We start from the raw sequence: 22,500 nt of genomic DNA, 5'->3' as shown, positions 1-22,500 counted from the left end.
AACATACAACACATACAACATACAAAAAGAAACACACAACACACTAAAGTGGAATACGCAGCATGTGGCATGCAGCATGAAACACATAACACAACATACAATGCACATTGTGCAACATGAAACACACAACATGCAACATTTAGAACATTCAGTATCTATATCGTAGAATGCAACACGCATAGATCCCCGTATCTAAAGTATTCAGAGCGCCCGAGTAGCGATGCTTCCCCTGATCTGATTAAAATTGTAAGAAATGGACCAGAACAAAATATGTAAAAAGATTTATCGTTGTGAGGGACGTAAATACAGGAAATTTACTCGGCAGATCTAAGTACTTTTTCTGTAAATCTTCAGACGAGTTTCCTCTTTTCGTCGCTTTGAACTGGTAGATAAGACCTTCTGGTCAGAATAAAATGAAGTGGAGACAGAGGAAGAACCTTGAAATTCGATAAAACCTTCTGGTGTTAGCCTGTCATGGGCAGTAAGACTTACTGTAGTGCTTCTTTAGCTGTCACTTGGCAACTCTATACAGCTAAGAGAATCTCTTCTGCCTGAAGTTAATACTAGCTAGGTCCGGCTACATATTATACAGTGTGGGTTTTAGCGTTTTATCACATAACCACCAGAAAAATTAATTAATGTTTTGTCATTTTTGTCTTTACTTATTTATTTTGTTTATTCATTTATTTGTTTATTTTCTATATATTAATTCAATCATTTATCTATTTACTTGTTTATTTATTAATTTATTAATTTATTTATTTATCTCTTTAATAATTTATTTATTCATCTACTTAATCATTTTGCTATGGAGAATTAGCTAACTCCTTAATCCCCTTACACAAAGATATAAACTACTTCACATTCGAAGTGGCCCCATGGAGATGAATAATCACAAGAAAAGGGGAAAAGTGTCACCCAGTACGAAAGGGGCCAAAAAGAAACGACGAAGGGCGACCACCCGTTTGGAAGCACTCAAAATGCATCTGATTTATGATGATGTCATCCATCAAGAACAAAAGGGTATAGTTGCACCTTTTTTTTTTTTTTTTTTTGGGGGGGGGGGGTAGCATACATATGGTCCTCAACAGGATTGGGCTTCAATCTAGCCTCGCAATGTAATAATGGAAGCCCTGGTTTGATTATTTGGGGTTACTGGTGAGTAGAGCCCTTGGCTGGTGCGAGAACATAAGAACATAAGAACATAAGAATAAAGGAGACTACAAGAGACCATAAGGCCTACACTAGGCAGCTCCGTATCCATCACCACCTGTCGTCCCCATCCATAAGGTTGTCTAATCGTTTTTTAAAACAACTGATAGTTTCAGCGCTTACTACATGGTTACTAAGTTTATTCCATTCATCGACCACCCTATTAGTGAACCAATTCTTGCCTATTTCCTTCTTAAATCTAAATTTGTCCAGTTTATACCCATTACTGCGACTCCTGCCCTGTTGTTTTATTATGATGACCTTGTTTGCATCTCCCTTGTTATAGCCTTTGATCCACTTGAACACTTCTATTAGATCACCCCGCACTCTGCGTCTTTCCAGAGAGTGTAAGTTTAGGTGCCTAAGCCTCTCTTCGTAAGGCAAATTTCCGAGTCCATGTATCATTTTGGTCATTCTTCTCTGTACTGATTCTAGTGAATTTATGTCCATTCTGTAGGACGGAGACCAAAAATGTACCGCATAGTCAAGGATGGGTCTAACTATCGCTAGATAGAGTTTAATAATTACCTCTGCACTTCTATTCGTTACCGTCCTAGCAATGAAACCTAATGCTCTGTTAGCTTTATTTCTGGCGCTAATGCACTGCTTCCTGGTTTTAAGGTCAGGACTCACCAGAACTCCCAAGTCCCTCTCGCACTCAGATTTTTCTAAAAACGTGTTATCTAAGATGTATCTATTTTCGGGGTTGTGTAGCCCTACGTTTAACACGCTACACTTAGAGATATTGAAGTTCATTTGCCATTTCTCCGACCTTTTATGGGCCCCCCTTTAGGAAAGGACGGGGGGGGGCATATTTAATTCAGATAATTCATAATATTTACATAGAAATTGTATGTATTTGAAAGTGAAGTCGTCTCGAGGCGATGGGACCGAATAAAAGCAAACGCACGAGACTATAAAAATAACCGAGCAAGTTGGTCTGCCCCACATCTATCATAACTCAAACTTCCTTCCATTTCATTCTTTCCTTACACTAATCCCCCAAATCCCCCCTCCCTCCCACTCCCCTATCTTATCTATCCTGCCCTCTAACTAACTAAGGTGAGCCAGTTTGCACTTCGGTTGCAAACTCGCAGCAGCAGTGGCAGCTTTAGCTCTAAATAGGGCCCTGACTTGGTTCTGATCTAGGGTGGACAGCAGAAATGATCTCTTACCTATCAGCAGTGTTAAGGGTGCGCTGAGCGACATTTGGGATCATCGTTCCTACGTTGTGGTTATGGACAGCCTCTAGTGACTTATTATTTACTTTACAAAATCCTTCTGAATCCAATGACACAAACCTGAGGTTGTCACAAATTATGAAACACAACAGTTTAAGAGAAGTACTAACCACAGCCATTATTCATATTTTCATTGGAGGTAGATTTATATTAGAAAAATACTACCACAGACTTATTTTAGAGGACGATACGCCACACATAATTGCCCATTTCCATTTTGAACTTCGATATTCATGGGCCCCCTAGACTCTTCTGGACCCTGGTGCGGCGCACCGGCTGCACCCCACTCTCTTGGGGCCTGATACTCAAGACTTCTTGCTTCTTGCACTATTTTTTCTCCTTATCTTCACTATTTCTTCTTCTTCTTCTTCTTCTTCTTCTTCTTCTTCTTCTTCTTCTTCTTCTTCTTCTTCTTCTTCTTCTTCTTCTTCTTCTTCTTCTTCTTCTTCTTCTTTTTTCTTCTTCTTCTTCTTTTTCTTCTTCTTCTTCTTTTTCTTCTTCTTCTTCTTCTTTTCTTCTTCTTCTTCTTCTTCTTCTTCTTCTTCTTCTTCTTCTTCTTCTTCTTCTTCTTCTTCTTCTTCTTCTTCCTCTTCTTCTTCGTCTTCTTCTTCTTCTTCTTCTTCTTCCTCTTCTTCTTCTTCTTCTTCTTCTTCTTCTTCTTCTTCTTCTTCTTCTTCTTCTTCTTCTTCTTCTTCTTCTTCTTCTTCTCCTCCTCCTCCTCCTCCTCCTCCTCCTCCTCCTCCTCCTCATCATCATCATCATCATCATCATCATCATCATCATCATCATCATCATCATGATCACCATCATCATCATCATCCTTCTTATTCTTATTCTTATTCTTATTCTTATTCTTATTCTTATTCTTATTCTTATTCTTATTCTTATTCTTATTCTTATTCTTATTCTTTTTCTTCTGCTTTAGTAAAATTTCAACAGGTACTTTCTGGAATGGACCTGAAAAAACCCGGTGCACCTCGATGGACTATTTTAGGTTCATTTGGCTGATGTATTTCCGTCCCCAGGGTGGCACATTGCATTCATTCCGTAAGCTGAAGCTGTTTATAATTAATGATTTATTTATTCGTTTATTTATTCATTTATCTATTAGTTTACCTATTAATTTACTTATTCGCTTACATAATTTTTCACAACCACCATTTGATTTCCTACCGTAGTTTAGGGTCAGACTCCAAATTTTTAGTGACTAAAATCATCCTTATTACAAATTCAGATATCCACACAAGCAGCAGTCCAAACGGTTTGATAACGACTGGGTTGTATTTCATCTGAGTTTTTCTTTTTTCTTTTGCATTTTTCCATTCTTTAACTGGCAAATAACGACTGATTAATATTTCATCAGATTTTTATGTTTCCTGTCATGTATTTTTTTCAGTGCAGTTGGCGCGCCATCATTTATGTAACTAATGTTCCTTTCTACAATATTCTCTACCACGAAAACTGACATTATTATTTTGAGTGTAAGCTTAACTAAATGCACATACACACGTGCACACACACACACACACACACACACACACACACACACACACACACACACACACACACACACACACGCAGTGAAGTCTATTCCTTTTGTTCTTGCAAGGTGAAGTGACCTTTTGACAATTAGTGTGCCAGTGGGCTTCACTGTGAGCGTGAGTGTTGAGGTAAGCTCAGCTTTACTACGTCTTTTAGTGTTGGTTTGATGACTCTCCAATTGCAGAATTCACGGATCAAAGACTTGCTTTAAGTTTTGTTCTAAGATCAATAAGACAGCCGCAGAAGCCCACTGATTGTTTCGGAGAAAGTTTTGGTCACAATGTCAACTCCCAAAGCAGATTTGATTTTTTTTTTTTTTTTTTTTTTTTTTTTTTTTTTTTTTTAAACGTTTGCTGAAAACAATGTGCGTCCAGGACGACTGTCGGCGAGCACAAGACCAGAAACCGTTGAAAATGTATTCCAGAGCATTTGTTTGTTTCTGTGCCTGTGTCTGTATCTGTTTCTGTGTTTACGTCTGTGTGTGTCTGTGTCTGTGTCTGTGTCTGTGTCTGTGTCTGTATCTGTATCTGTATGTGTATCTGTATTTGTATCTGTATCTGTATCTGTGTCTGTATATGTGTCTGTATCTGTGTCTGTGTCTGTGTCTGTATCTGTGTCTGTATCTGTGTCTGTGTCTGTATTTGTATCTGCATTTGTATCTGTATCTGTATCTGTGTCTGTGTCTGTATCTTTATATATATCTGTATCTTTATTTTGATTTTTGTCTGTGTTGCAAGATTATTGAAAGGAAGAGTCAGTCCTATAGATGTCTAGCGTGCACACGCGCGCACGCACGCATGTGGTGTGAAAAGGAACTCCGACATCTTTAGCCAACTCTCAAGGGACCCTCTATTGTACTCGGGTTTTCCTCCCAAGGAACCCCGCCATTGTCTCCGGATCTGACAGTGACCAGCAAAGCCAGGCGTTTCAGACTATGCCCAAAACACCTGACGAGACAATAGACATCTCCATCCAACTCAACCAACCTTTCCCCGATCAGCATATGTCAATACTTGTAAATAGAATGTGTAAATTGGAAATGCTTCATGTTTGTAGACAGAGAAGACTTGGACCATTAAAACAAACGGACTTACTCCTAGTTTACCTCACCAACATAGTCAATGTAGATCAACCACAAATATACATCCTGGTGGCAATAGCGGTGAGATACGAAACTCCATTCTACAACACTAATTCCTCCGAAGCAACAACTCTACGACAGTGGCTACGGATTAGCGGATTCCACGTGCTGAGAAAATACATCAGAGATCTACACTCCGGTCGAACATAGCCACTTCCCAACTCACCGCTCTTCTCTGCATCACCAAGCATTATACTACGAGGCAACCCCTCTTCGCTGCATCGTCAAGCATCACTACGAGGCACAGACCCTCTTCACTGCATCGGCCCGCACTACGAGGCAATCACTCTTCGCTGAATCATCCAGCATCCTACTACGAAGCAACCTATTTTCGCTGCATTACTCCCACGGAAAAATCGAAGCAACAAATTCCTACCAATATTCTGGTAATCTACAAGACAATCCCCCTCCGAGGCATTGTCCAGCATCCACGACGAGACAATCCTCGTCGCCACATCCAGTATTACTCACACGAGTCGGGCATCCTCTGTCTTATCCACGCCACCACTGGGTTGGACGACCTTTCCCTCGCCCAAAATCTAGCTTCGCAAGATCTCCATCCTTTCTTTCTCTCTCTCACTCATTTTTTTTTTCTTTTTTATCTCTCTCACTTATTCCTCAAATTTTTGTTCATCTGTACATTTTGATATTTTTTTACTCACCAGCCACTACATTGTATTAACTCCTCCCCTGCTTCCAACAGTGCATCTTAACACAGATTTGTCCCGCTGGATCATCATTTAATACTCCGACATCATCTTGGGCAAGTAGATAATTTTCCGTTCTCATTATCACCTAGGAGGCAGACGGTCCCTGCCCTTTTTATTATCAGTTAGTCCATGAATGTGTCCAAATCCATCTCTGACTCGACATATCGACCCTGTACGCGCAACCGCTCTACGCTCACTTCCAATACACTAAACATGTCCCCCTCCTTCTGCTAATCAATCTTCAGAAAATTCACCTGATACTCAAAACACCATGACAGTACAAAACCTTATCACCGTAGTCAAGGATGAGACAACATTACCGCTCTTTAACGGCAAGAACATTCCTGTACACAATTTAATCTCTGAGGTTGAATCAGAGATCACACGAAGAAACATCACAGACGACAGGGCCAAAATATTCATACTAACATCCAGAATAGATAAGAATAACACACTAGCTGGTGACGTCATTCAGTCTGATTTATTTGAGGAAACCACAGACTATCAGGAATTTGTACAGCACTTTAAAAAGTCCTTTGCTGCATTTGAGCCACTTGGATCATTTCCCCTCTATACTCTTTAGCTAGAACTTACAATCATGGTCCAAACCACACCAAAGAGAAAGCTGTCAAAACCTCTTCAACTTTTAAAAGTGAACTTAGAGAACGCCTTAAAATTTTAGGCTGGGTCTCAGAAGACAACATTTTATTGGAACACGTAGTCTCACTCATGACATACTTTCAACTACTCTCCCAATTACACCCGACACACTCCAGAAAGCTAGTACTATTCCATTCACAACAGGTATCACATATGACGAATTCTCCAGAAAATTCTCTGACACGGACAAAGCTATCACCCAGAACTAGAGCCAGTCAGTACCCATTGTACCCACCCACACAATATCCCAGGTCACACGGTCCCCTCACATAACACTAGATCAAGACATACACATCGCACTATACATCGCTCACGCCAACATTCTGCATCAAGAACACAACTGGTTTGTACATACTGCCACAAACCAGGACACCTCGCAAACACGTGTTACCATAGAAAACCTTCACAACCAAACTCTGCCATTATCACGGTATATTTTTCCATACGAGTGATCGTCGCCGTGTGTTGCTAGCACGGATACAACACAAACCAAAATCCCTAGATTACTCTCCTGCAAGGCATTCACGTAACACATCTCCTGTAAGGTATTCACGTAACACATATCCTTTATGACTACAGAATACAAAGACTCAGTGCACATCAAGGACAGTTATTCATCAGCTCTACCTGTATGTACCCTGGATATCCCAAACATGTATTCCCCTTCCTTAATATTCAATACTACGTCTAGCAACACTAAAGTGACAATCTTTCTCGACACAGGCTCCCCAGTTAACATAATGTTAACACACAATTTCCAGAAATTCTGGAACTAAACGTGTCACCATTTTGGAACCCCCCGACATCAACCTTTGCAATATAGATGGTGTACCATTCCCGATCATTGGTAAATTCTCCTTAGATATTAGCTTCAAAGATGAGTGCCCATCCATTCCAGTTATCACCTACGTAGCTCACGTTCACTTTCCTGCTGATATCCTCATATGTTTAACATTGGTGAACCAACATAACATAGTCATTTACCCTGCTCAAAATAGTATAATTTATGCAAATCATTTCCTTCCTGCATTACCATCAGCAACTTCTCTCAAAGTAAACCACATTCACGTGACCGAGCAGGCACAGGCAGAATATGACCTTGCGTCAGTTGATTCTTCTCCCTCCACTCAAATTCACTCCACTTCATCACACGAGGATGCACCAGCAACTAACACAAATTGATTCACCACCTTTATAAAACAGAGTTTCTTGTGTTCAACCCCCTCAACCCCTCACCAGAACTCTAACTCTTCTACTTTATTGACAGTTGTGAACATGTATTCTAAACGTAACAGGCGCACTAATTGCTCACGCATGTCCAAATCAGTAAAACTCAAGACAAATAACCTAGTAAATATCGTTGTTGTTTTTTTCACCGCCTGAGGACACATTCTTGCCCCTCTTAGAGGTATTCAATAACAAATCTACCCCAGTCTCGGAAATGTTATCTACATTCAAACACACTCACGCAGTACTTATCAGCCCAAAGACGCTGTCCCCTTGTAAGTATACAAATATACATCTTCGAGTTTTTCAAGCACAAGACACCGATGTAGTCTGCCAGAAATTTGCCGTGTCAATGGAATTTCCCTGCTTTCGGCCATCAGCTCTTCGTCAAAGAAAGGTCATATTTGCATTTTAATTGCCAATGACACTAATGCACCCTCCATCTCACAGTTTATACAAACATTTCGAAGTATATTCCTCACGCATCAAAGTTATGGATGACCGATTCCCTACTTCTCAAGTTTGTACCACAGCTTCCAACGTGCCCACACCACAGGAACCCATTGATGCATCACATTGATGCATCACATATACGCCCCTTCTTGAGAGCTCTAAACCACGTTACATTCCCACATACAGAATGCCACTCAATAAACGCATAATTGTAGATAATCTCATCCAAAATAATATTGCGCAAGACATTATTGAATCATCAATCAATTAATGGAATTCCCATCTCTTTATCATCCCTAAGCATGATGGTTCCTTTCGCCCAGTAATAGACTTCGGAGAGTTAAATAAGCTTACAATACCAGATAGATATCCCATCCATGTATTACAGGATTTCTTGCACTCCGTCTGTGAAAACAACGTAGTCATTACGACCTTGGACCTTATGTCGGGATTTTTCTAGATTTTCCTTGCTCTAGAGTCTAGGACTTTGACAACCTTTAGCACGCCCACAGATGTCAAACGACTAGCCATGGGTCTCGTTTCAGCTCCTTCAGCGTTCACACGACTCATGCACACAGCACTTGCAGATCTCATAGGTCATTCAGTGTTTATGTACCTCGATGACGTGATCATCGCTTCCAAATCTGTTAGCAAACATTTACACACTCTTCACACTGTCTTCTCACGACTAGAACAAGCAGGTCTCAAACTGTTACTTAAGAAGTCCTCTTTCCTTCAGAAAGAAATACGCTTCTTAGAGCATGCCCTTAACTCACGAGAAATTTTAACCTCATAGGACAAGGTCAAGGCAGTCATTAATTTTCCATTCCCTACTTCTGTTGAACACATACGTTCATTCCTTGGTCTATCAGGGTTTTCCAGATGCTACATTTAAGATTACGTTGGCATAGCAGCACCATTAACTTCACTACTTAAGAAAGACACCTCCTTCATTTGGACACCTTACCAAGAGAAAGAATTTAATGACTTAAAGAAAGCCTTAACCACGGCTCCAGACCTCGCCTTCCCAAACCACAGGTTTTCTTTCACAATATGCATAGGTGCGTCCTACACCTGACTTGGCGCAGTCCTCATGCAACAACACGGCGGAAAACTCAGACCAATTGCCTATACTAGACGCACACTCAATGAACACGAACAAAATTACTCATTCACAGACATAGAAGCCTGTTATACACGCAATCAAACATTTCAAAGAGACCATCCTTGGTTACGATATACACATATACACAGCCCATCAACCAATCTTAACCACCACTTTAAAGGAAAGAATCTCTCAGGAAAACTTGTCCGCTGGTTCCTCATCATACAAGAGTTCATATCCGCCTTTCATTTTGTTCAAGGTAAATCAAACCTGGTAACAGACGTTCTCAGTCATCATATCACGACCATCACTCAACATTCAGTTTCAGTAACTCTTACACAAGCACGCATAGGCGCAGCGCAGAGATTAGACCCTCTTTGGAAACGTATTATATACTTACTCGAATCTGCAGACACAACTGACACAGATTTTTTCTCCCAATCTCGACAATTACACGTTAGTTGATGACATACTGTATCAGAAAATAACACTAACGGTCAGTGTTTCAGCTCGTAGTCACTACGGACCTCATTCCACAAATTCTAAAACCTCTACACGATTCCCCCATTGATGCACACTCTGGCAAGGAGAAATGCGTTACACAAGCCAGATTGTGCTACTTCTGGTTCACCATGAGGAAGAATATACAGTCACACATTGATGACTGTCAACCTTGTGCGACTCACAAAGGTCATATCAGCGGTCATGTTCCAATCTTAACTTACCCTACCCCCGTCTAAACCATTCAGCACAGTCGCTGTTGATCTTCTTAAGCGGAAACTAATACCTGTTTGTCTGTGTCGACCATTTTTCACGATTTTGTATTCTTTCCCCTCTACCAGACAAGACAGCAAAAAAACATAGCAAATACCTTTATTGACAAACTCATACGTCCCTTCACTACACACAAAACTCTGATTTCTGACAGCAAGACTGAGTTCAACAATGAGATTCTTTCACACGTTTGTAATTACTTTCAAATCAGAAAATGCAACGCTATTGATTATCACCCTAGTTCAAACGGCACAGTTGAATTCCACATTAGAAAGATTCTAAGTGTTCTTAGACACTTTGCTTCTGATCTTCACCCTTCCTGGGGATGAACATGTCCTCATGATTCAAGCTTGCATGAATACAGTAGTTCCATTAACAGGTCAATATCGGAATCATCTTATTTTGTCCTCTTTCGTTCGGAAAAAGTACCCCATATGACCTTCTTGTTTCAAAATTACCTCTCATTTATAATTTCAATTAATATGTTTAGGTCAAAGTAACAAATTTCAATAATCTTTTCAAAATAATAATACTCTTCATCTAAGGACAAAATTGTCCCTCTGCATAACAAATCAGCCAGAGCTTGTACCGTTGAACTTGGAGACACTGTTTACACCTTCAAATACACACACACCTCGAAGCTCTTCCCTAAATTCTCTAAACCCTATCGTATCATTGGACATGAGTAAAAAAAAAAGTCAAAGCACTCAGGTTGCACAATCTTTCGGAGATCGTCCTGCACAAAGATCATACGAAAAGAGTCCCCCATGGCCTCGACATAGAGACTGTTCCTTTACAAGCTCACACTACCCCTACAATAGAGGACCATTATCAATCCTCTCCACCGAAACCTCCTATCCCCCTCCCCCGTTACAATCTTCGTAGTCGAGCGACAGCTTTATAAGAGTACATTTTGCTTAGGTAAACGGAAATTATATGTACTTCCACGTGCTCATACAATTAAGTCAATTTTATTTTAATCACGAGTAGTTCCCGATACCACCATAGTTCCAACACCATGTGTATTTATCTTCATACCAAATATCTGCTGAGGCCTTGTATTACTTATTGTCTTCCTTGAGCATTAAGCTCACTGCGGACAGTGAGTGGTAGCTGAGCCGAGCATCTGTTGCAAGATGATTGAAAGGAATATTCAATCCTTTATATGTCACAGTGCACACGCGTGCACACACATGTTTGGTGCGGGATGGAAGGTCCGACGTCCTCAGAGAACTCCCAAGGGACCCCATTGTGTAAGACCTGACAGTGGTCATAGGGCCCAAGCGCATCTAACCTCAGACCGGATATCTGGGCCGAATGGCCGGGGCACCTGTCCAGACATAACCAAACTGCAAAATCATCATACGTCAAATATATTTCTTTTATATGTTTCCTTATGTAAATGATCGACCCATGCATAAATATTGAGTGTCCATACTCAGCCCATGCACTGTACATAGTAGCAATAAGATGTGAATATTAGAGAATAAATTGCTATAGCTAACTGTTGAGGCAACAGCCACCTTGTGCCTGCAAATATAACCATTGACAACTGCCCAAGTCCTCCTCGGGGTTGTTCCGAGAATGTAGCGCAGTCTAAGCGAGGAAATTAAAGCCAACAAAACATCACCTCGTTTGTCTCAACGCCTCCAATCACAAACAACAAATCTACGAATTTATAGATTTTATAGATTTATAGATTTATAGATTTATAGATTTATAGATTTATAGATTTATAGATTTATAGATTTATAGATTTATAGATTTATAGATTTATAGATTCATAAATTTATAGATTTATAGATTTATAGATTTACAGATTTACAGGTTTATGGATTTATAGATTGACATATTTACAGATTTGTAAATTTATAGATTTGTAGATTCATAGATCTATAGATTTATAGATTTTTAAATCTACAGATTTATAGATTTATAGATTTATAGATCTATAGATCTATAGATTTATAATTTTATAGATCTATAGATGTATAGATTTATATATTTGTCGATTTATAGGTCGATAGTAAACCTATTAAAAAGATAATATTTTCATAAATTTCTGTACTTTTCCCATGCTTTTTAACCTGAAAAGGCAAAAATATCACATTAATTTTTATCTAGAATATATGGAAGCATTGCCGCATGGAGGTTTAATTTTTTTTTTTTTTTTTTTTTTTTTTTTTTTTTTTTTCTTACCAGAGGTTGCTGAAGCAATTCTTCAGAGGATGGAAAATCACAAGTGGTACTTGACACAAGAGACCGTACCATTCGCGCTCTTCAGCAGCAGGCTGAGTGACAAGCAGTAACAGGACATTGCTACTCAGTTGCACACCACTCAGAAGCCAGACAGCTTCAGAAGAGAAAAACCTGTGTTTCAGAAGGTGACAGCCAAGACCACGCTAGTAGATCTCATTGGTCCGGAATCCCACCTTTTGTTAGACATCCACATCCTCAGCATTGGACCTGACTGGTCCCTGTATCGGGTTGAATCATGGCCAGAGGAGGACTACAAGAAAGTCTTGGAATATGTGAGAAACGCCAGAGTAGTGAATGGCATCGCTGAGCGTGGAGTTAAGATGATGAGTGATTTTGCAAATGTCATCACCACAGATCCCAAGCAGAGGGAATATCTCCTCCATGCTGTGGAATACAACAGAGGGCGCTTCGAAAGCTTCAAGAAGCAAACACTTAATAGATGACTGTGTTATATAATTTTGATACATATAATCATGATTACTTTGGTAGTTTCAGTTGATGGTTTGACTTGTTTCAAAATTACTCTTTCCATTTTGTATGATATATGTCAAATGTATGGAATTTTGTTATTTTGTTGTAAATTCTATAAATAACATGCCATTTTATGTACAATATTAATTAGATTGTACACGGTCAAAAGCACATCAAAAGGCTTTAACTTTATAACTATTTTGTTGGTCTATCTTGCTCCATGAAAAAACTGTCTCCAGGTTAGTAAAAAAAAGTCAAGATTTTCAACAATTTCGTATTTATTAAAAGTCACGGGAAAAATTAATCAATTCTAACATTTGATATATATATAGAGTAGATCCTGCTCATTATTTTGGTACCTAATTTATTGCTTCATCTTGGATAGATGAAAAAATATACCACAAAATATTCTTAGAGTTGACTCAAAATTGGCCCTTTTGGTGAGATAGATATAAAAAAAATTTAGCCTCCATGCGGCAACGCTTCCATACATTCTAGATAGAAATGAATGTAATTTTTTGTTTGTTTTATTTTTTTCAGGTCAAAAAACATGGATAAAAGTACAGTAACGTATGAAAATATGAAAAAAAAATGTTTCTTGAACAGGTCTAGTCTATAGATTTATAGATCTATAAATTTAGAGATTCATAGATTATAGATTCATAGACTCGTATATAAAAAATTCTAGATTCATAGATAGATCATAGACTTATAGATTTGTAGATTTATAGATTTAAAGATTATATACATAGCTTATAGTTTATAGACTTATAAATTTACAAATTACGGGAAGGAATTCCCATGACTGAAGAAAAGATTTGCTGACTACAACCAAGATGGATTGAAAGGTTTCATTGATCTAGAATACTAATCTGAACTGAATAAAAACGCTTTGTTCCTCTTTTTAACTTTTTCCCTAGTGAAGAATCTGAATAAAATCGCCTGACGAAAGCAAAAAGATGCAAGGAGATGGAATACGACAGAGGAAGGTGAAAGAATGAGGGAAAGACAATAAGGAAGGAGACGGGAGAGAAGTAAGCTGTCATACGAAAGAATAAGAGGAAGAGGAATAGGAAAGAGGAGGAAGGTGAGAGGAAACCGAAAGCAGGATGAAGAAAGAAGGAAAGGAGAATATAAGAGGAAAAAGGACAAGGAAGAGGGAGGGAGAACGGAAAGGGCAGATGGAAATAAAAAGAGAGAAAAAAAATAATGGAAGTAGGAAAAGATGGAAAGGACGATGAGGCTTAAGATAAATAACGAAAAAAGGGAGTTAAAGGGAAGAGGAGAAAAGAAGGGAACGGGAAGAAAGGAAAAGGTAGGAAGAAATTGGTAAATTATGAGAGTATAGAAAGAGGGAGATAGTGAAGTAGAAGGGAGAAGAGGATAGAGAGTAAAAGGAGAAGAGATAGAAGAGAGGGAAGATTGATGGAGTAGTGGAGCTGGCAATAATAGTAAGTTGACAAGAAGGGGAGTGGGGAAATTGAAGTGGAAGGGAACAGGAGGGGAAGGAGCAAGTTTCCGAGAAAATGTGCTTCCCCTTCTCCTCCTCCTCCTTTCCTCCTCCTCCTCCTCCTTCTCCTCCTCCTCCTCCTCCTCCTCCTCCTCCTCTTTCTCCTCCTCTTCCCCATTCTCCCTCCCCTTCCTTCTCCTCATTCGCCCCTCCTTTCCCTCCTCATTTCCTTTTCTCATTCTTCCTTCTCCATTTCCTCCTGTTTCTCCTTCTTAGTCTCCCCTATCCATCTTCTTTTCCTATTACTTCTCCTCGTCCTTCTCCTCTTTTTTCACCTTGTAATTATTGCTCCTCCATCTCCTATTTCTTCTTCACCTACCCAATCTCCTCTAACTCTCCCTCATTCTCTTGTAGTTCCTCTTCCTATTTGCCATTCACCTCTTCCATCTCCTCTTCCTCCTCCTCCTCCTCTTCTTCTCCTCCTCCTCCTCTCCTCCTCCTCCTCTCCTCCTCCTCCTTTCCTCCTCCTCCTCCTCTCCTCCACCTCCTCTCCTCCTCCTCCTCTCCTCCTCCTCCTCTCCTCCTCCTCTCCTCCTCCTCCTCCTAGTCTTCCCACTTCCTCTTCCTTAAATTCCTACTTATAATTTCCTTTTGCCTCTTCTTTTTCTTAATCCTCCTCTTTCCTCTCTCACTCCCTCTGTCCCACGTCCTCTTCCACCTTTTTGTCTTTTCTTGTTACACTAACTCTACGTCCTTGTCTTCCTCCTCTTCCCATTCCTCTTCTACCCTCCACTTCCACCTCCTCCTCCTCCCCTCCTCTTCTTCCTCCTCCTCCTCCCCATCTTTTCCTCCTCGTCTCTCCGGTGATCTACTTAGGAGCATACTGAGCACCTCTACCTGTAGAAGCGCCTCCCGTTCCGGGTTGAATTAATGTTTACTCGTGTGGGGTGGAGAGCGACGTGAAGGAGGAGAGGAACTCCTCTCCATTGACTATTCAGGGGAGTCGTCCTCGGCACTCATGAGGACTTCATTTACTCTTAAAATGCTTACACGTCGGGGGTGTCACGCTCTTGCTACTGCAAGTTTTTTTTTTTTTTTTTTTTTTTTAGACCTCTAGATTATTTGATCAATTTCCATGCCACCTACCCGGCATGCTGGCAGCATTCTCGGAGGCGTCCTGGTCCCGCATTCGCTTAGCTGTGGGTTTGAATCCTGCACTTTCCGATTACCAGCAGTGTACTTTTACCTGCCCCAACAGTCCAAGCGTATCGGGTAAAGGTGACGGCACCGGCTGCATCTGCGTGGCTTCTGACGTAGGTTCCTCACCACAACTACCTACTCTGTACGAGTTATAGCCAATCTTAAAACGTGTCTTCAGCTTTTAGCTGAAATTCTTCTTTTTTAATTACTTTTTCTTTGCAAGGTGTATTTCCTCTTAACTCTGAAACTGAACTTAGCTGCGCAACCTACGATTCTACGGTCATTACCTGCATTCATTTAATTAAAACAGTAATAATAATATCAACGCGGTTTCTTCTCTTACTGCAAAGTTTATTTGGTTGCCTCTGCCCCCATTTGGACTTTAAGTACATTCATGAGCTACATAATCTTAAAAGAAAATATTCCTTACCTTCAGGCTATAGTTATCTGTAAAATTAGATGATATCTCCCCTGTCATTGCTTTTCTCTACTCCCAACTTTCTAATACATAATTCACCTTACCCTTCGAAGATATACACGTGTCTTTATTTATTTATTTATTTATTTATCTATTTATTTATTTATTTATCTATTTGTTTATTTATTTATATTCATTTATTCATTTTATCTTTTTCGGGAAGATGAAACCTTCTAATACTATGTAGTTGGTCAATGCAAAGGATGCTCAACGTAGACCATTGTTGTCCAGTGTTTCATAGAGAATATATTTACTCATTTTTATTTCATTTTTTTGTCTCTAGCGCTAGTTTCACATTCAAATCAGCTACAGTCGTTAAAGTATCATATTGAGATGTTCTCTTTATGACTTCCTGTATTTGGGCGTACAAATTATCTTTAACCAGATTTTCACTGAAAGATTTCGATGCCAACCCTGTAATGTCAATTGGAACCTATCATACTTAAATGATTTTCCTCCCACTGAAGTAACCAGTGACCCCCAATACTTAGTTCACCAACACCTGTCCGCCTAACATCTTGCGTCCCTTCCATGTCAATATCATACCCTTTGAATTTATCTATGTTGTTTTTTTAATATCCTGGCACCTGTCCACCTACCGTACTGCGTCCCTATTATGTCAATATCATATTTTTTTACGAGTAATTCATCCATGTTTTATGAATATCCTGACCAATGAAGATTTTAGATTCCAGCTTGGAATCAATAAATGATGTTCCCATTGTGTTTATCCAGTCCGTTCTAGGTTTTTATTGAAAAATCAGTCCAAATCCGGAGGCACAGTTTTTGTTCCAGCAAACATTTCCATTTAAGAGTACCAAGGATGACGTATCTACGTCAGGAAACACTTCTCGCCTTTGATAGATTCGAATTATTTAAAGGTTTACATCTCATCAGTGGCTTTCGAGTTTTCGCTCTCCATCTGTTAGAATGATGTTGGTCAATTGATTCTTCCACCCTTTGAACATGATTCTTTTTTTATTCTATGGATTGCCAAGCAACCTTTCTTACTAAGCTTACAGCATTAGCCCGAAAGGGGCGCCGGTTTAATCACCAACAATTTGAGTCTGAAACACCTCGTGGCGCGGTGGTTAAAGCTCTCGCCTGCCACTATGGCGGTCCGGGTTCGACTCCCGCCCAGGGCTGAAATAATTTCAATATTGCTGCGCTGCGGGGTGCTACTCCAACTCTCGTGGGCGGGGAGTTGGGGGGTGCGTGTAAGGTCACAGTATTACCCATAGATCGGTAATATGAGCTCTTAGCTCTCATTCGGGAGGTTAATAACTGCCGATCACGAGTCCAACATGTGATCCAAGACCATGGTGAATGGTGAATCACATGTGGTTTTGGTGTACTGAGTCAAGTGGCACTGGTGTAGTAAGAATCAGCAGCAGCTAAGACGACCTGGCGGAACCTGCAGGATGGTGGATACAAGAATGCACTGTGTTTCTATAAGTGTCGTAGAAGGCGACTAGATGGAACTGAATGAGAAGACAAGGGATCCCTCACTCTGCATTTCTTTCCTGAGAAAAGTCAAGGCAAAGGTGGGTTTAGGTGGGAGACTCAGACCAGAACTTTAGTAACTGGTTCATTAAAAGTATACATACATACATATACCAAGGCTTTTCCCCCTTACAAGGGACGTAGCCAAAAAGGAAAAGGCATAAAATCATTCCCACCCATTCCATCCCTGAATACACTCCACACCCCTCCACCCTCCCTCTTATCTTAGCACCTCCTGGATGACGGGTCATCCCTGCACCTTGTCCACTGCCCTGGGTCACAAGCAGTGTCGCAAGACACAGTACATCCACAGCAAGGCCGCTTCATTAAATCGGCGACCCCCCCTCTCCGTCCCCCCATGCATAAAAGGAGAAGACGGGGAGAAATCCCTTCGGGCTGCGTCAAATTTTGCTCACACATACTACCTCACCCCCCATCCCCCCGCCCATTCCACCTCATGCATCACAACATCATCCATATACAACCATTCTCCATTCACCCCTGTCTTCTGTCCTCTCCCGTCCTTCCTCAACAGACATTCCCCTCTTCCCCAAAGCCCCCTTCACCCCATCCATCCACCTCATCCTAGGACGTCCCCTCATGTTCACTCCCTCCAAATCTGCCTTCCATACCTCTTTTACTAGTCTTTCTTCACTCATTCTTTCCATGTGTCCAAACCATCCTAATACTCTTTCATCAACCCTATCTCCCAACTCCCTTTCCACCCCCGTTCTTCTCCTCACCTCCTCATTTCTCACTCTATCTAGCCTAGTAACCCCCATCATACTTCTCAGACACCTCATCTCAAACACATTCAAACTCCTCTCTTCCTCTCTTATGTTCCATGTTTGTGCCCCATACAGTGCTGTTGGCACAATCACTCCTTCATACAGTCTCCTCTTAGCATCCATTCCCAAATGTCTATTCCTCATTACACTCTTTAATCCACTAAGGCATTTACTCGCTTCTCTCAATCTACATTCTACCTCCACCTTCACTCCACCTTTTCCTGCCACATTTGCACCCAAGTATCTAAAACTATCCACTTCCTCCAGTCGCTTTCCCTTAATGCTCACTTCCAGTCTACTGCCACTTTCACCCCTTGTACATCTCATCACCTTACTTTTACCCACATTTATCTTTAGCTTTCTTCTATCACATACTCTCCCAAACTCTGTCACCAACTTCCTCAGTCCCTCCTCCGATCCTGCCACAAGCGCAGTGTCGTCTGCAAACAACAGATGACTCACCTCCCACTTTTCTCCATTTTCTTTAACCATCTCCAACCCCTGACCCACCACCCTTGCATTTACCTCTCGCACTACCCCATCCATGTATAAGTTGAACAGCCAGGGCGACATAACACATCCTTGACGAAGTCCCACCTTTACCTCGAACCATTCACTCTCTCCATTTCTAATCCTGACACAAACTCTACTACTCTCATAAAAACTCTTGATAGCTCCTAGAAGCTTTCCTCACCAATTACTCCCACTGTTCCTCTCCTAATCCTCTCAATCAAGATCCTCCCATAAGCCTTCCCAACTACATTTAACAAGCTAATCCCTCTGAAACTACTACATTCACACTTGTCCCCTTTTCCCTTGTAAAGTGGAACTATACAGGCACTCCTCCAGTCCTCCGGCACTCTATCCTCTCTCCAGCAAACATTAAATAACCTCACCAGCCAGTCCACCATCACTGTACCTCCTTTTTTTAGACATTCTTCATGGCATCCATCCAGATCAGGTGCCTTACCTGCTTTCATCATCTTAACAACTACCTTCACTTCACCCTTCCTTATTTCTCCTCCATTTTCCTCACTCATCACAATCATTTTCTTAGCATTTCCCACTGCAACTATCTTTCCTTCCCTATCCTCCTTCACATTTAGCAACTCCCTAAAATATTCTGCCCATCTTGCCCTTACTGCCTTCTCTTCCATTATCATCTCTCCATCTGCACCTTTTACCTTTTCTTCTCTACTTGATTCGCCTCCTCTTCCTCTCTTAATTTCTTTCCAAAACATCTTTTTATTACTTTCAATTTTTTTTGTCATACTCTTACCCCACTTCACATCTGCTCTCCTCTTTGCCTCCTTTACCTTTTGCTTTACTTCTCTTTTCTTTTCTTTGTACCTCTCATATGACTCCCTCGTCCTATTTTGTAACCAATCTGTGAAAGCTCGCTTCTTCTCTTCTACAACCTTCTTTGTTTCCTCATCCCACCATTCACTACCCTTCCTTCTATTTCCTCCTGTCATTCTTGTTCCACATACCATCCTTGCACACTTTGTGACTCCCTCCTTGAACCATCCCCATTCCTCCTCCACACCTAGCTCTACTCTATCCTTCACTCCCTCCCACTCCTCCTTCAGCTTCTTCTTGTACTTACCTTCCACCAAAAAATGATCTGATATTCCCCCACCCTCTACCCTTAGCACATGTACATCCTTAACTCTTCCTATCATAGTCCTATTTACCACTACATAATCCATCAACGCTCTATCTACGACCCTTCCATCCACCACCCTCTCCCATGTGTACTTATGCTTGACTCTCTTCCGAAACACTGTATTTGCTATCATCAACTCTCTTTCTAGACACATTTCCACCATCAACTCTCCACTACGATTCTTTCCTGAAACTCCACATTTCCCAACCACTCCATCAATTGGACCATTTCCTACCCTAGCATTAAGGTCTCCCAGTACTATTACATTGACATTTCTCCCTAAATCCTCTATGCACTCATTTAAATCTATCCAAAAGGCTTCCCTTTCTTCTACACTCTTCTCACTGCCAGGCCCATATGCACTTACAAAGACCCACATCTCCTTTCCCAGTTTCACCTTCATCCACATTATCCTTGAGGAAACCTCCTTCCACTCCACTACACGTTTACCTATCTCTCCACTTACTAGAATAGCCACCCCTTCCCTCCCTCGCCCTCTCTTCATTCCTGATAACCTCCCACTTTCACTCCCAAACTCACACTCATCTTTCCCTTTCAACTTAGTTTCACTCAAGGCCAACACATCCATCTTTCTTCTCACAAACATACTACCTATCTCTTCCCTTTTACTCTCATCTGTACCACATCCATGCACATTAAAAGACCCAAACCTTAGGGTGCTGGTCGGAAAACTCCCAGACCCTCTTATGCCTTTACTTTTTCGTTTAGGAATGTCCCCTGTGGGGCTACAAGGAGAAGGATGCCTAGTCCCACTCCTCGTCCCTTTCTTCTCGCCTCTTACGATCCAAGTGGAAATACTTGGTGGCAGTATTCTTTTCCCCCACCACAGGGAATTCCCCCACAGCAGAAAATGAATACTCAGAGAAATGGTGCAGGACAGCAGCAAGGGGTTGAAGGACAGCATAACGAAGGGACAGTCGTAGTATAAAAGTGTCATCATTTCTCTATGAAGAGTTTTCCTCTATCATAGACAAAATGATGTGTGGCTCTGGTCCGTAGGGGCGCCCCATATAGACCCTAAAGTATCAACTGCACGCTACTTTGCCACAATAACAAGCAGCCAATACCCCAGATGGGGAATAACAAGCAGCCAATACCCCAGACGGGGAATAACAAGCAGCCAATACCCCAGACGGGGTATGTGGATGATAATTCAATGTGTGTCTAAGTGAAGAAAGTGTTCCAATATATTGGAGGAATGTATGTATAGTTTCTATAAACAAGGGGAGGAAAGACAAAAGTATCGAATCTCAAGAATATAATCAAGCACAAATAGAAATTTGATTAGAACAATCACCTGCTCCTATTACAAGCCAGTGTACAACGGACCTTAATAAGTCTCACAAGGAACTTAGATGCATCATTGGTCTCGAGCAGTACCCAGAGAAACTGCTAGGACAGCATATTCTTATGTTATCAAATATCATTAACTTGTCTAATATCTTATCTTTCTACTGAACTTTTTTCCTTCCTTACACAATCCTATTGTTATCGTAGTATCGATGTCTGTAAGATGATGTGTTGGGTTTTAACTTTGGTGAACTAATTCTTAGACAATAAAATGCATTCATTCTTTTTTTAAGATTTAAGGATTCAGAATGATTATGAATAAAAATAGCAACTAGTTGTGTTCATGTTATCGAGGATTAACACATGCTGAGAAATGTTACTTTATTATAAGGGGTGTCGACATTAGGAAAATAAGTATATTAAGGTCTCGAGAATATGTAGCTACAGGCTTCAGTACCAGGAATAGCTATTTATTTGACAAGTTTACTTGATCAAATATATGCAATGGAGCGTGCATGTGAGAATCCTAGACCTAGGAATTATTTGGATATGAATGAATACTACTTTCTCAATCTCTCAAAGCCTGGCTTGTTTGGTCAGAAGGAAGAGAAGGTCCTTAGTATGAGTGGCTTGATTAGAAAGACTGATCGAACGAGTTGCAACTTACCATGCACGTCAACTAACCTGGATAAGGTATAGAAATAGGAGAAGGTTTGTGAATATTAATTAAATGTTAAATCTAGCCCTTAACTGATACTGAAGTGAAGCTTGGTGTGGAAACGTGGAGGGAGACTTGCTTGTCTCTGTATATTGGTTGTAGTATGGGTTGGTGCGGAAGGAAAGTTCCTACTCGTAGGAGGAGGAACACTGTCCTATAATGAAATGGTCCTCAACTTAGGGCCTGTGAAACCCTGGGGTTTCACAGGAGTTTACTAATGGGGTCCAATTACCAAATACTATTGGTAATTGGTTGTGGATTTAGGATGGTTGTAAACTGTAGAGTAAAGGAATGAAATGTGTTATGAAAAACATGTGTCTGGGGTTGGATGCAAGAAGACTATGAAGGGGTTATTGTGCTTTCGACACTGTATAGGGAGGAGAGCTGGAATTTAAGGGAGACAAAAAGAAAAAATTAAATGTTTTTAAGATGAAGTGTTTGAGAAGATTGGTGGGTGTTACAAGGATGGATAGGGTAAAAAATTGGGAGGAGAGAAGGAGAGTGAGGATGGACAGGGAACTGGGAGACAGAGCTAATGAAAGATCATTGGGATGGTTTGGGCACATGGAAAGAATGAGTGAAGAAAGATTA

The sequence above is a fragment of the Oratosquilla oratoria genome, chromosome 36 (genome assembly GCF_046742065.1).
Source record: "Oratosquilla oratoria isolate Oo_2021 chromosome 36, ASM4674206v1, whole genome shotgun sequence".
Classification (NCBI taxonomy): Eukaryota; Metazoa; Arthropoda; class Malacostraca; order Stomatopoda; family Squillidae; genus Oratosquilla; species Oratosquilla oratoria.
Note: the sequence above shows the minus strand (reverse complement) of the source record.